Below are 12,201 nucleotides of genomic sequence, written 5' to 3' on the forward strand. Positions count from 1 at the left end.
ATCCTTACTCTGACTAAAATTAAATATCTATCCATACATAGAGTTTATATTTTCAAATGGGTGGAGTGTTTTGTTTATTCATCATAATGGGAAAGAATGAAGAAAAAGCTTGATCAAAACAAAGTTTACAAAGGGATTAAATGTAATATGTAAAAGACTAGCCATTTTTTTTTTTGTTTCTAATGTGAATTATGACATGTGGGACTATGGATAAGATCCATTGAAATTACTTAAGACCACAGAAATGTGTATATGTTCTTAGTCATATATTTTATATATATGCATTATCAGATCAGATCAGATCAGTCGCTCAGTTGTGTCCGACTCTTTGCGGCCCCATGAATCGCAGCACGCCAGACCTCCCTGTCCATCACCAACTCCCGGAGTTCACTCAGACTCACGTCCATCGAGTCAGTGATGCCATCCAGCCATCTCATCCTCTGTCGTCCCCTTCTCCTCCTGCCCCCAATCCCTCCCAGCATCAGAGTCTTTTCCAATGAGTCAACTCTTCGCATGAGGTGGCCAAAGTACTGGAGTTTCAGCTTTAGCATCATTCCTTCCAAAGAAATCCCAGGGCTGATCTCCTTCAGAATGGACTGGTTGGATCTCCTTGCAATCCAAGGGACTCTCAAGAGTCTTCTCCAACACCACAGTTCAAAAGCATCAATTCTTCAGCACTCAGCCTTCTTCACAGTCCAACTCTCACATCCATACATGACCACAGGAAAAACCATAGCCTTGACTAGATGGACCTTTGTTGGCAAAGTGATGTCTCTGCTTTTGAATATGCTATCTAGGTTGGTCATAACTTTCCTTCCAAGGAGTAAGTGTCTTTTAATTTCATGGCTGCAATCACCATCTGCAGTGATTTTGGAGCCCCCCAAAATAAAGTCTGCCACTGTTTCCACGGTGTCTCCATTTCCCATGAAGTGATGGGACCAGATGCCATGATCTTCGTTTTCTGAATGTTGAGCTTTAAGCCAACTTTTTCACTCTCCACTTTCACTTTCATCAAGACGCTTTTTAGTTCCTCTTCACTTTCTGCCATAAGGGTGGTGTCATCTGCATATCTGAGGTTATTGATATTTCTCCCAGCAATCTTGATTCCAGCTTGTGTTTCTTCCAGTCCAGCGTTTCTCATGATGTACTCTGCATATAAGTTAAATAAGCAGGGTGACAATATACAGCCTTGATGTACTCCTTTTACTATTTGGAACCAGTCTGTTGTTCCATGTCCAATTCTAACTGTTGCTTCCTGACATTAGCGACCAATACTGTCAATCAAGCATCATCAAACCCATAATGTGCTTATGGAGTATAAAGTCCCACATGATTAACATTTCCAAAACAAGTTTTCCTTTAATACCAGTCCAAAAAAGGAAAGATGCTCTTACATTCAAAACCTTTGAAAAATAATGCATCTGTATTTTCCTCTTTGAGATTTACAATGTTTTTTGATTTATTAAAAGCTCTTCTTGTAAATAAAAATTAAAAAATTTGAAATTGTTGAAAATAATTTATTCCAAGTAAAATATTAACATCACTCAAAATTTCTGCTACATAGAACATATTCTGGTTCCTATGGAGCAAAATAATTACAGTGGCTCATGATATACACATAAGAAAAGGTATTTTATGGCTCCACCAGCTAGGCTAAGACGAGCTCACCAGGAGACGGGAATTTTTAGGAAGTGTGTGCAATCAAGTCATCTTGATATAGAAGAACCAGAGAAAACCCAGGGCTCTAGCTGATTCATTGGTGCTGAGTGTCAGGCCTTCAGGGCTAGGTGAAGGTCACAATGGGACAGTCAAGAATGTGGGAAAACTGAGGAGTATTGAAGAGGTGGTGTGGTGGTGGAGGTTTAGTCACTAAGTTGTCTTCAACTCTCGTGACCCCATGGACTGTAGCCCACCAGGCTCCTCTGTGGATTTCCCAGGCAAGCATACTGGAGTGGGCTACCATTTCCTTCTCCAGGGGATCTTCCTGACCCAGGGATTGAACCTGTGTCTCCTGTATTGCAGGCAGTTTCTTTACCATTGAGCCACCAGGGAAGCCACAAGACTTAAATGTGGGAAACAGGAGTCGGTCAATTTTTAACAAGAAAAATCTCACTGCAAGAGTGCTAGAAGTCCTTTTTGATGTGATGTCTATTACAGAGTTTAGAAATGGCCTGGATAAAATCTTTAGGACTTAGCTGATAGACCCTTACTTCACAAAGATTGAAGAAAATCATAGGAAATAAGTGTTGTGATCTGTACACCCATGTCAACACCTCTAGTATTTCACATTTTCAGTAGACAGGGGCTATGGTAGCTGCCGTGTAAGTTAGATGACCCTAAGAAGTTCTCCAACACCTTTTGATGGCATGATTAGGAATCAAAATTGGTGGTGCTTCTGTTGGGATTTCCAAAGAATAAATAATATGACTGAAGTTAGTCAATAGGTCTACAGAGTTATACTAGGAGACAGATAGGGTTGTGGAAGACTTTTGCAAAGTATGCCAACCAGAAAACTTTTAATAGAGCAAGGAACAGCAATGAAAATAATCTAAATGGCTATCCATGAACTTTTATATAGTAGAAACAATGTTCTGAAGTATACATGCCAGGGTTACTGGAGATTTTCAACTGCTTTAACCAAGGGCAAAACTTCGTTGATGTTGGTATATGAAGAATGGCTCTGAAACAATAACTTGGTGATTATTTTCACTATTGGGAAATGGTCTGGACTTAAGGATATGATCTGGGTTCAGTTTATCTTTGCAGTCTCAGAATGTAACACTCCTAGCATGTAATAGGCATAATCTAATGCCAGTATATGTTTATGTGGATTAATGTTCAAGTTATAAGGTTATCTGAAGTAATGCAATTATGAGCAGGAAAGGTAAAATATTGATGTGTGTTAGAATACCCTGACATGTGTTTTAAACCTTATAACAAGACTGTGATTACTAAACAGTTCAGTTTGATAGATTTGTTGTATGCTTGTCAAAAACTTGTAGAGTTTTTGGACAACTGGCCTTGTTTCTAAGATCCTATACATGTATGTATCCTATATAAGATCCTATAAATAGTGACTATACAAAAATTGAAGAGCAACCATAATGAGTTCACAATGTAATAAGATCATTTTTAACCTTTTGATCTTTTCTATATATATATAAATTGGATAGTTCCTTCTTTGAAAATGGAATACAGCAATAAAGCAAATATATCCATAGCTTTCATGCATTAAGATGGCCTTTATGTAAGTGGGGATGAAAAGTCAGACTTTCAAATGTATGCATTCCCTTTTTAACTGTATAGTCTCCTCCATTCAGAAATCTCTTTCTGTATCTTGGAACTCTATGAATAAACAGATGGCCTGGGTTGGAAGGATTTTACCTGTGAACCACACTCATATGGAGATACCACCATAAATATAAAAAGCTGATGCAGACAAGTATGTGTAAGACCTTCAGGCATTCCCTGAACCTTGGTGGGGCTGGACTCCCTGGGCACTCATTGTCCTATGCAGCTTTTCCTTTTATCACTTGTCTTTTTTTGTTTCCTTGTTCTTGATCCTGGCCAGTCTTCATGTTCATTTTGGTTTTTCTTGTTTTTTAATTTCAATCAGGAGTTTTGATTTTGATTTCTAATAGATCTCTTATTGGATAGTTTGATTTTATATTATTGACCATGAATTGGACTCAAATTTGATTGATAACTTTTTACCATGAAAATCTTTAATGCCTTTCCCTGAAAAGATTTCCTCACCCACCTGTAGAGTATCTCTCAGGAGCAAATATGGAGGAATTCATCCTTTTATTTCTCTCTGTTGTCACTTCTTCCCATCATGGTGTTCCGTCTTTCCCCCTTTCTCTTTCTCTTCCTTCTCACCCCTTGCTTCTTCCTCTCATTCTTCAAATCACTGGGGCTCCAAACTCATTACATTTTCAGTTTTTTATACTGAAGTGAATAAATTTGTTCTAAAATTAATAGCCTCAGTTAACAGATCAAGGAACAAAAGATGTATACAAGGAATAAAAAGTGGTAGCAGAGAAATAGATGGAGTTCTGAACATCATTCTATTTCTCTGCCTTTTTCTACATTAAACTCTTTCTTCCTGCATCTGGACCCTCACCCAGGCATAGCTAGCCACACTATTCTTCAAGTAATGCTTTAAAACTCATTTCTTCAGAGACATTTCCCCTTGCCTTCTAGACTTCGACTTTTATATGACTGAATTATAGCCTATAGACTGAATGCCTCAAATTTAATTAATAGTCTAGATGTATTGATAGAGAAAACAGTGGGCTCAAATGCCATTCTTCCAGAAATTTTGGGCAGTTCCCAGGCAATCAGAAATGTGTGACAAGTTCCTTCAGTACAGAAGATGCTGCGGTAGGCAGCCTGTAAATTGGCTTCTAAGATCCCCGTCTTGTGGAATTTGTGCCCCCACAAGCCTTGTGTGTGGGCTAGACATCGTGACTCACTTCTAAAGAATAGGATTTGGAGGGGGGGATGATTTGGGAGAATGGCATTAAAACATGTATAATATCATAAAAAAGAGAAAGAAAAAAAAAGAATAGGATTCAGCAAAAGTGATGAGGTGTCTCTTCTGAAATTAGGTTACACAAAGACTGTGACTTTCATCTTACTGGTTCTCTCATGGTCTTCCTGTCATTATCTCTCTCTCTGAGCCCTCGCCTTGAGGGAAGCCAGATGCCATGCTGTGAGAGGCCCTGTGGAGAGGGTGCATGACAGGAATTGATGTTTGTAGCCAACAGCTAGCAACATCTTGAGGCTTACTGCCAGTCAGGTGAGTGGGCTTGAGAGACCTTCCCTTGGTTCATCCTTGAGATGTAACTCTGAGAATCTTGAGCCATGGGACTCAGCTAAGCCAAGCCTGGATTTCTTAACCACAGAATCACTGAGATAATAAGTGTTTATTGTTTTAAGTCATGAAGTTTTGAGTTTGGGGATAAATTCTTACACAGCTGTAGATAAACAATATAGATTTTTCTGGAAGTGGGTTGAAGCTGGAAGGATATTGAGAAGCAGGTTAGAGAAAGCCTAAGTTCCTTGAACACCCAGGACAATTTCATCTGTATCCTACAAATTACATCTAACAAGAAAACATTAACAATAACCTCTATTAAATGTAACAAAGGACATTTGATAGTGTTTTCACACACACAAAAATGCTGATATTAAGGTACCTTAAGTATTGTGGATATTCAAGCTAGTGAATATCTGTGATTTCACATATTGGTAGCCTTTTATATATGTAATTTCATCCTTCTCAGACCATATAATGTACACCTCACATGACGGATGTGTATGGTGATTTGATGTAGGGCAGGATGCTCTTCTATAGCTTTTTATGAGGTTCTGAATCTTCCCATTAACTTTTTATGGATATATCTGGCTCAAATCTGTGCCTGTGAATAAATGATCATATTTTCTTTTCTCTCTAATGGAGGCAATGCAACTCACTTCAAATCTTGATTCTGTTTACTAAACAATTTCCATTATAAATAAACACATTAGGTTATGCATAATGTTCTTGACAGTTTGACTATCTGATCATAGTACAAAGGTATATTCCTTTTGCAAAGTCTTGAACTAAATCCATTTAGTGTTTTTTCTTTACATTAGTGGGGAGAAAATTGTTACTTATCCTGAAAGAATTCTTACTCATGGGTAAGGGAGAAAAGGATATTCATTGTTTAAGTGACTAAAGACATTTGAGTGGAGATATAATGTGTTATTTTATAGATGGCATTCCTTTGGAAGTAAGCATAATTAAATCTTTCAATGTATCATCAGGTAATGTATATATGTGTATATGTACATGTATCTCTCTTTTTCTCTGTCCCTATCTCTCACATATATAGTAATATAATGCTGCTGCTGCTGCTAAGTCGCTTCAGTCGTGTCCGACTCTGTGCGACCCCATAGACGGCAGCCCACTAGGCTCCTCTGTCCCTGGGATTCTCCAGGCAAGAATACTGGAGTGGGTTGCCATTTCCTTCTCCAATGCACGAAAGTGAAAAGTGAAAGTGAAGTCTAGTGGGACAAAAGGTAAATATGAGGAAATGCTCTTGGTTCTACTGGCATGTGATTATTTAGTAGAACGTCAGTAACTTGGTAACAACATGGTTCAACTTTCCAGCATCAATAATTTCTGCTTCCATCACCACCAAGGACTTATATGTATACTTTAAAAGTTACCTTTATAAAGGAACATTACATACATAAACAATCTTAGCAGCAGGTAAGGTAGAGTGCTATTTAGGTGATGTACTTTGAATAAAAGTCTCTAATCAGAAATATCTTCCTCTATGAATGCCACTAGTCCTAAATTTAAAATTTTCACATAAACTTAAGGATCTTTCAAGAAGCTGTACATTTCAACTAGGTTAAGCTATCACTCTAAGGGGAGTTATCCAACAATTAGCTTGTTGAAAGAGAACGTGAAAGTGAAGTCACTCAGTCGTGTCTGACTCTTTGTGACCCCATGGACTGTAGCCTATCAGGTTCTTCTGTCCATGGCATTTTCCAGGCAAGAGTACTGGAGTGGGTTGCCATTTCCTTCTCCAGGGGATCTTCCCGACCCAGGGATCGAACCTGGGTCTCCTGCATCGCAGGCAGATGCTTTACTGTCTGAGCCACCAGGGAAGCCCAGTTAGCTTGTTAGCAGGAATTAACTAGTTTATGGGAATAATTGCTACTCATCATTATGCTGTAGAAAAAGGACACAGACTGTCAAGTTTGATGGCAGTGGTTAGAACCAAGGAATTGTATTTAGGGTTACTGAGTCTTGTAACCCAGCTCCCCCTGTTCTCCATTGCTCAGGGCCCTGGAAAGCTAGGAAGAGGACAAGAAAGAGCAAGGTGGTACTAAAAAAGTGGCATAGCATGTTTTAAAGACACATTATCTTTTTATCAATCTTTCTTAAAGCTGAAATTTGTTACATTTTTCCTTTGTGGTTAAATATAAACAACTTATAGATGAAGCCTGTATGAGGAAAGCCTCTGTAAGGAAAGACCCTATTGCCTTAATAACTTAATTATCATGAAGAACTCATTTTTCAGATTGATTCTGATCATTTTCAAGTGCATATTACATGGTTTCACTACTACTTTTAATGTTTTAGTAGACATCAGGTGCAAAAAGGGTTTCCCAGGTGACTCAGTGGTAAAGAATCCACTTGCCAATGCAGGTGACAGGGGAGACGCAGTTTTGATCTCTGGGTCAAGAAAATCACCTGGAGGAGGAAACGACAACCCACTCCAGTGGTCTTGCCTGGAGAATTCCATGGGCAGAGGAGCCTGGTGGGCTACAGTCCATGGGGTAGCAAAGAACTGGATATGATCAAGTGACCGAGCACACGCGTGCTCACACACATACACACAGGTGCATAAAACTGGATTATCCGTAATCTTTGGTAACTGTTAGTTCATTCATGACTTCTTCCTTTCCTTCCTCTCTCCTCCTTTCTTTTTTTCCTCCCTTTCTCCCTCCTCCCTGCCTTTCTCTGTCCCTCCTTCATTTATGTAATGAATTAGGAAACACAAAAGTTGAGACCTTGACAGCAACTTCTCTCTGGCTGTGCGGCCCTCTGCAGCATCCTCACTCTGTCTATTCCTACCTAACATAATCACCATCCCAAGTCTTGTGTTTATTGTTCTCTTGCTTTGCTTTTTGTATCATTTTATCCCATTTAACTGTATTTCTAAAAAGAATATATCTATATTTTAATTATTTTAACTTTAAAGGGATCATGCTTTATGTAGTCATTTGTGGCTTTTAAAATCTAATATAAAATTAAGATTATCCATACTGTTGCACTGTAAACAGCTGTAGAGTATAATCATTCATTTTGATTTCTGCATAATAGTTTGCAGATTAAAGAAATATCCAGTTGAATAGTCTCCTTTCTCTACTCTTTACCTCTTCTCCTTACCTCTCCTCTCGCTTTTCTTTCTCTTGTTCTCCCTGTATTCCTGTTCTCTCTCCAATTCACAACTTTTTAATTGCAGCTGTTACATATTTCCATCTGAAAGTCCTGTAGACACCAACTACATTTCCAAAACAGATTTTCTCTTCACATTCCTTCTCTCCCCACAATTCCCCATCAGAGCCCTGAGACAAATGCCCAGCATTCCAAGAAAGAGAATTTGAAAATAACTGAATAAGGCAGTTACCAGATGCATGCATATATTAGAACTCTATTAGTTCACTTCAGTGGGTGTCAAACTTCATCAGAAACACCTGTGACTTGCTAAACCACAGGTTGCCGGACCCCACCCCAGCATTTCTGATTCAGTGAATCTGGGGTGGAGTCTGATAATTTGCATTCCTAAGCTCCCAGGTGATGCTAATTTTGAGAAGTACTAGTACAGGCTTCCCTGGTGGCTCGGACAGGAGACTCAGTTGGATCCCTGGGTTGGGAAGATCCCCTGGAGAAGGAAATGGCAACCCAGTCCAGGATTCTAGCCTGGAGACAGCCCAGGCAGCCAGTTACGACTAAAGTGCTAGTGTGCATGTGTGTGTGTGTGCGTGAACTCTCACGCGCGCGTGCGGGCAATCACACACTACATTTAAAACATTTTTTGAAGTACTCCATGACCCAAACCTTGTATTAGTATCATAGAATGAAGCACCTTTCAGGATGTGTTTGAAAGCTGAACTCCAGTTGATCTGGCTAACAATCCAATAATCTTTCAATTATGCAAGACAAAATATATTGGTCCTTTCTTTGAACTTTATAAATTTAAATTTACACTTGCCTTTCTTGTATATTCATCAAGGAAATTTCATTTCCTGAAATTAAAAAAAGAACAAGTTTTAAAGTAGTGCCATTTATTTCATACTTTTGTGGGACACATTCTGATTATCTTCTTTAACTTCTACCTACAGATATACATCCCTAATTTACCTAAAAGATATGATTCTGATTGACTGCATGTGGTACACAGTTCTACACACCTAAAAATATTTTAAATGCACTAAGCAAGCTACCTCTTTAGAAAACTGTGCATAATTATTCTCCAATTTTTATCTTCTGTAAATTTAGGATTTTGTGTATAATGTCTTCTTGAATGAGAGCAAATATGCCCATGAGAAATACAACAATCTGATAGATGCATTAGGAAGGAATGTGGTAAGAGAAATAGTGACTTCCATTAGATACCCATGTGCAATTTTAAGGACCAAAGTTGTCCATTTTCATTGTATGTCATGTGCAACTACAGGCCTATCTTTCCCCAGCTCATAAATGCTACTGATTTGCATCTTCCTGGCTGCTACAATATACCCATAAACCTCTCTTTGAAGAAACACAGCTTCCATCAAAACAAGTCTTTAAAAATATTTACCAAGCTGTAATAAACAACACTCCTCCAATGTGCTACATATAAAAAAATAACCTCTTGATGGACAATGTCAGTTTTATTTTCACTAATTAGGCTCTGCACATTTGCCAACACTAGTAAATTATATGGTCAACCAAGCTTACGAAAATAAAGCTTTTTTTTTAATTTGAAGAGATGATCTATATTCTCTTCTTGGTTATTCCGATAGATAAAATATCATCTCTTCAAAACTGTTCCCTTGGCACTATGAGGATATATAGTTTAGTAAATAGAAATGTACCAGATCAAATTATATTGCCTTTAGCAAATAATAGCAATGTTAAGCTTCTTGGTACAGACTAGGTCATTCAATACATTTATTAATTTGTGCTATTCAAAGTAAGAATTCAAATAGCACAGTAAACATTTTGGCTGGAGTGGGAAATGGATTGCTGCTATACCAGGACTGAAGGCAACCTGGAAACTTGAGCAGTGTAGCCATGGGGCAGACATAGATTTGAGCCAGAATGAGTCTGCTAATAGCAATGGGTGCATTGACTGCATTTGGGAAATCTATCTGCTGATTGATCTATCTCATAAAAACAAAAGAAACAAACAACAGGAGTAATCTTAATACGAATTAAGCATAAATAATAGAAATAACATAAGTGAACAATTTCTGATGATTTACCATACACGAGCTATTTCAATTATGGCTTTCTGAAAAATTCTTCATCTTTTCTGCTGCTGCCGCTGCTAAGTCGCTTCAGTCGTGTCCGACTCTGTGCGACCCCAGAGACGGAAGCCCACCAGCCTCCCCCGTCCCTGGGATTCTCCAGGCAAGAACACTGGACTGGGTTGCCATTTCCTTCTCCAAAGCATGAAGGTGAAAAGTGAAAGTGAAGTCACTCAGTCATCTTTTCTAATTACCCACAAAAATACTTGTTGCCCTGTGTATTTTTCCCCTGTATTTCTTTCTTGCTCACCCTTTCTTCTTTCTCGTCTTTCTCACTTCTCTCTTTCTCCACTACATTTTCTCTTTCTTATCTTAAATTTCTTCTTTCCTTTCCCTTTTTACATGCCTCTCTGCACATCCCTCTTTTTTGTTCTTCCTTTCATGTCAAGCATTGACAAAGTATTGAACAGGGAAACAAAAGATGTGCAGGTTTCTGTCTTAGACTTCCTCAGTGAAGTATAAAAAGAAAACATACAATAATGTTAAGGAAGAGAAACTATAAAAGAAATTTACTGTTGTTTAGTTATTAAGTTGTGTCTGAATCTTTTGTGACCCCATAGACTGTAGCCTACTAGGCCCCTCTGTCCATGGGATTTCCCAGGCAAGAATACTGGAGTGGGTTGCCATTCTTCCTTCTTCAGGGGATGTCCCTGACCCAGGGATTGAATCTGTATGTCCAGCCTTGGCAGGCAGATCCTTTACCACTGAGCCACCAGGGAGGCCCATAAAGACCTAGAGGGACTTATACAATTCATCTTCAAGCGGTGGCAGAGTAGTTGACATAATTTTGTAGCTGGATTCACTCTTTCACAAAACAGGCTTCACCATTTATTACCTGTGAAATAGTCTCCTAATGGTCTCTGCATAGTCCCTACCAGTCCGTGCTGTCCACGGCTGTTCACACGTATCATATTTCTCACCAGGTTAATATCCTTAATTTCAAGCAAATCACTCATTCATACCCCCAGTGATGAAAATATTGCTCTTTTCTGCTTGTGGGGGAAGTAAAAAACTCTTAATGTAGCAAATATATCTATCACACTGGTCTATGCTGGCTTTCATTTTTAATCCCTTCTGTGCAGTGGCTTCCTCCTTCCACCTATTCATCTCTTATTCATTCTTTGAATCACCTTAGATATTCTTTGTACTTTCCCTTTTAAGCCTTTTCTGATTTCTTGTTAATCTTGAGTTTGTTGCTTCTTGGTCCTGAAGGTGTTTGGTGTTTCTTTTTAATTTTAATGTAATTTAATTTTGCTTTTTAATGCTTCTTTAAAAGCACATTCTTGTCCTCAGTATAATGTAGTTATTTTATTTTTCATCATAAAGTTAATATATGCCTTTTATATCATTGTTCTTCTAGAATGTTTTCTATGCATAAATTTTATAATTTATTACATCACTTTTAAAATAAACAAGCCTCTTCTTGAGAGATTTAATAAATTTTAATTTATATATATATTTTAAGGTTCACATCTCTATTCTTATTTTTTAACTTAAAATTTTTGTAATACATATATTTTTCATAATATTTAATCTTTTTTATAGAGCTGAAATTTTTTTTAGATCCAAATAGATTATAGATTATAATTTCCAAAGAGATAAACAATTCTGCTAAAATATATGTTGATTTTTTTCTTCACTGTCTGGGTATTGCATTATATTTTTCAAGTGGATTGCTTGGGAATCCTTACAAAACCCTGCAAGACAGATGTGTTCAACCTTATTTTACAGATGAGGAATCTCAAACTCTGAGAAGTTAACCATTTGTTCAAGGTCAAACAAGCTGTGGTGTTAAAATGGGGTTCATGTTTTATTACAGTGTCAATAGTTACAGTTTCTTGTTCACTAGGAAACCTAAATGTAAGATTAATCTTCTTTCCTTATTTCTTTCCAAGACTCTATTTTTGATTTTTACCTGATCTTTATTTCTTATCAACATTAGAAATATTGCTAAGTTTTTTAAAAATCACAATATAATTCTGATTGGATTTTGTGTATTATGTGCATATGAATTAATTAGGGAAAGTAACTCGTTGCCTGCAAATGAGAAGATACAGACTTTTAAGTATATTTTTGTATACATGCTGAAGTTTTAGGAATCAAGTATTACAATGTCTATAACTT

Source organism: Bos mutus, chromosome 10 (assembly GCF_027580195.1).
Source record: "Bos mutus isolate GX-2022 chromosome 10, NWIPB_WYAK_1.1, whole genome shotgun sequence".
Lineage (NCBI taxonomy): Eukaryota > Metazoa > Chordata > Mammalia > Artiodactyla > Bovidae > Bos > Bos mutus.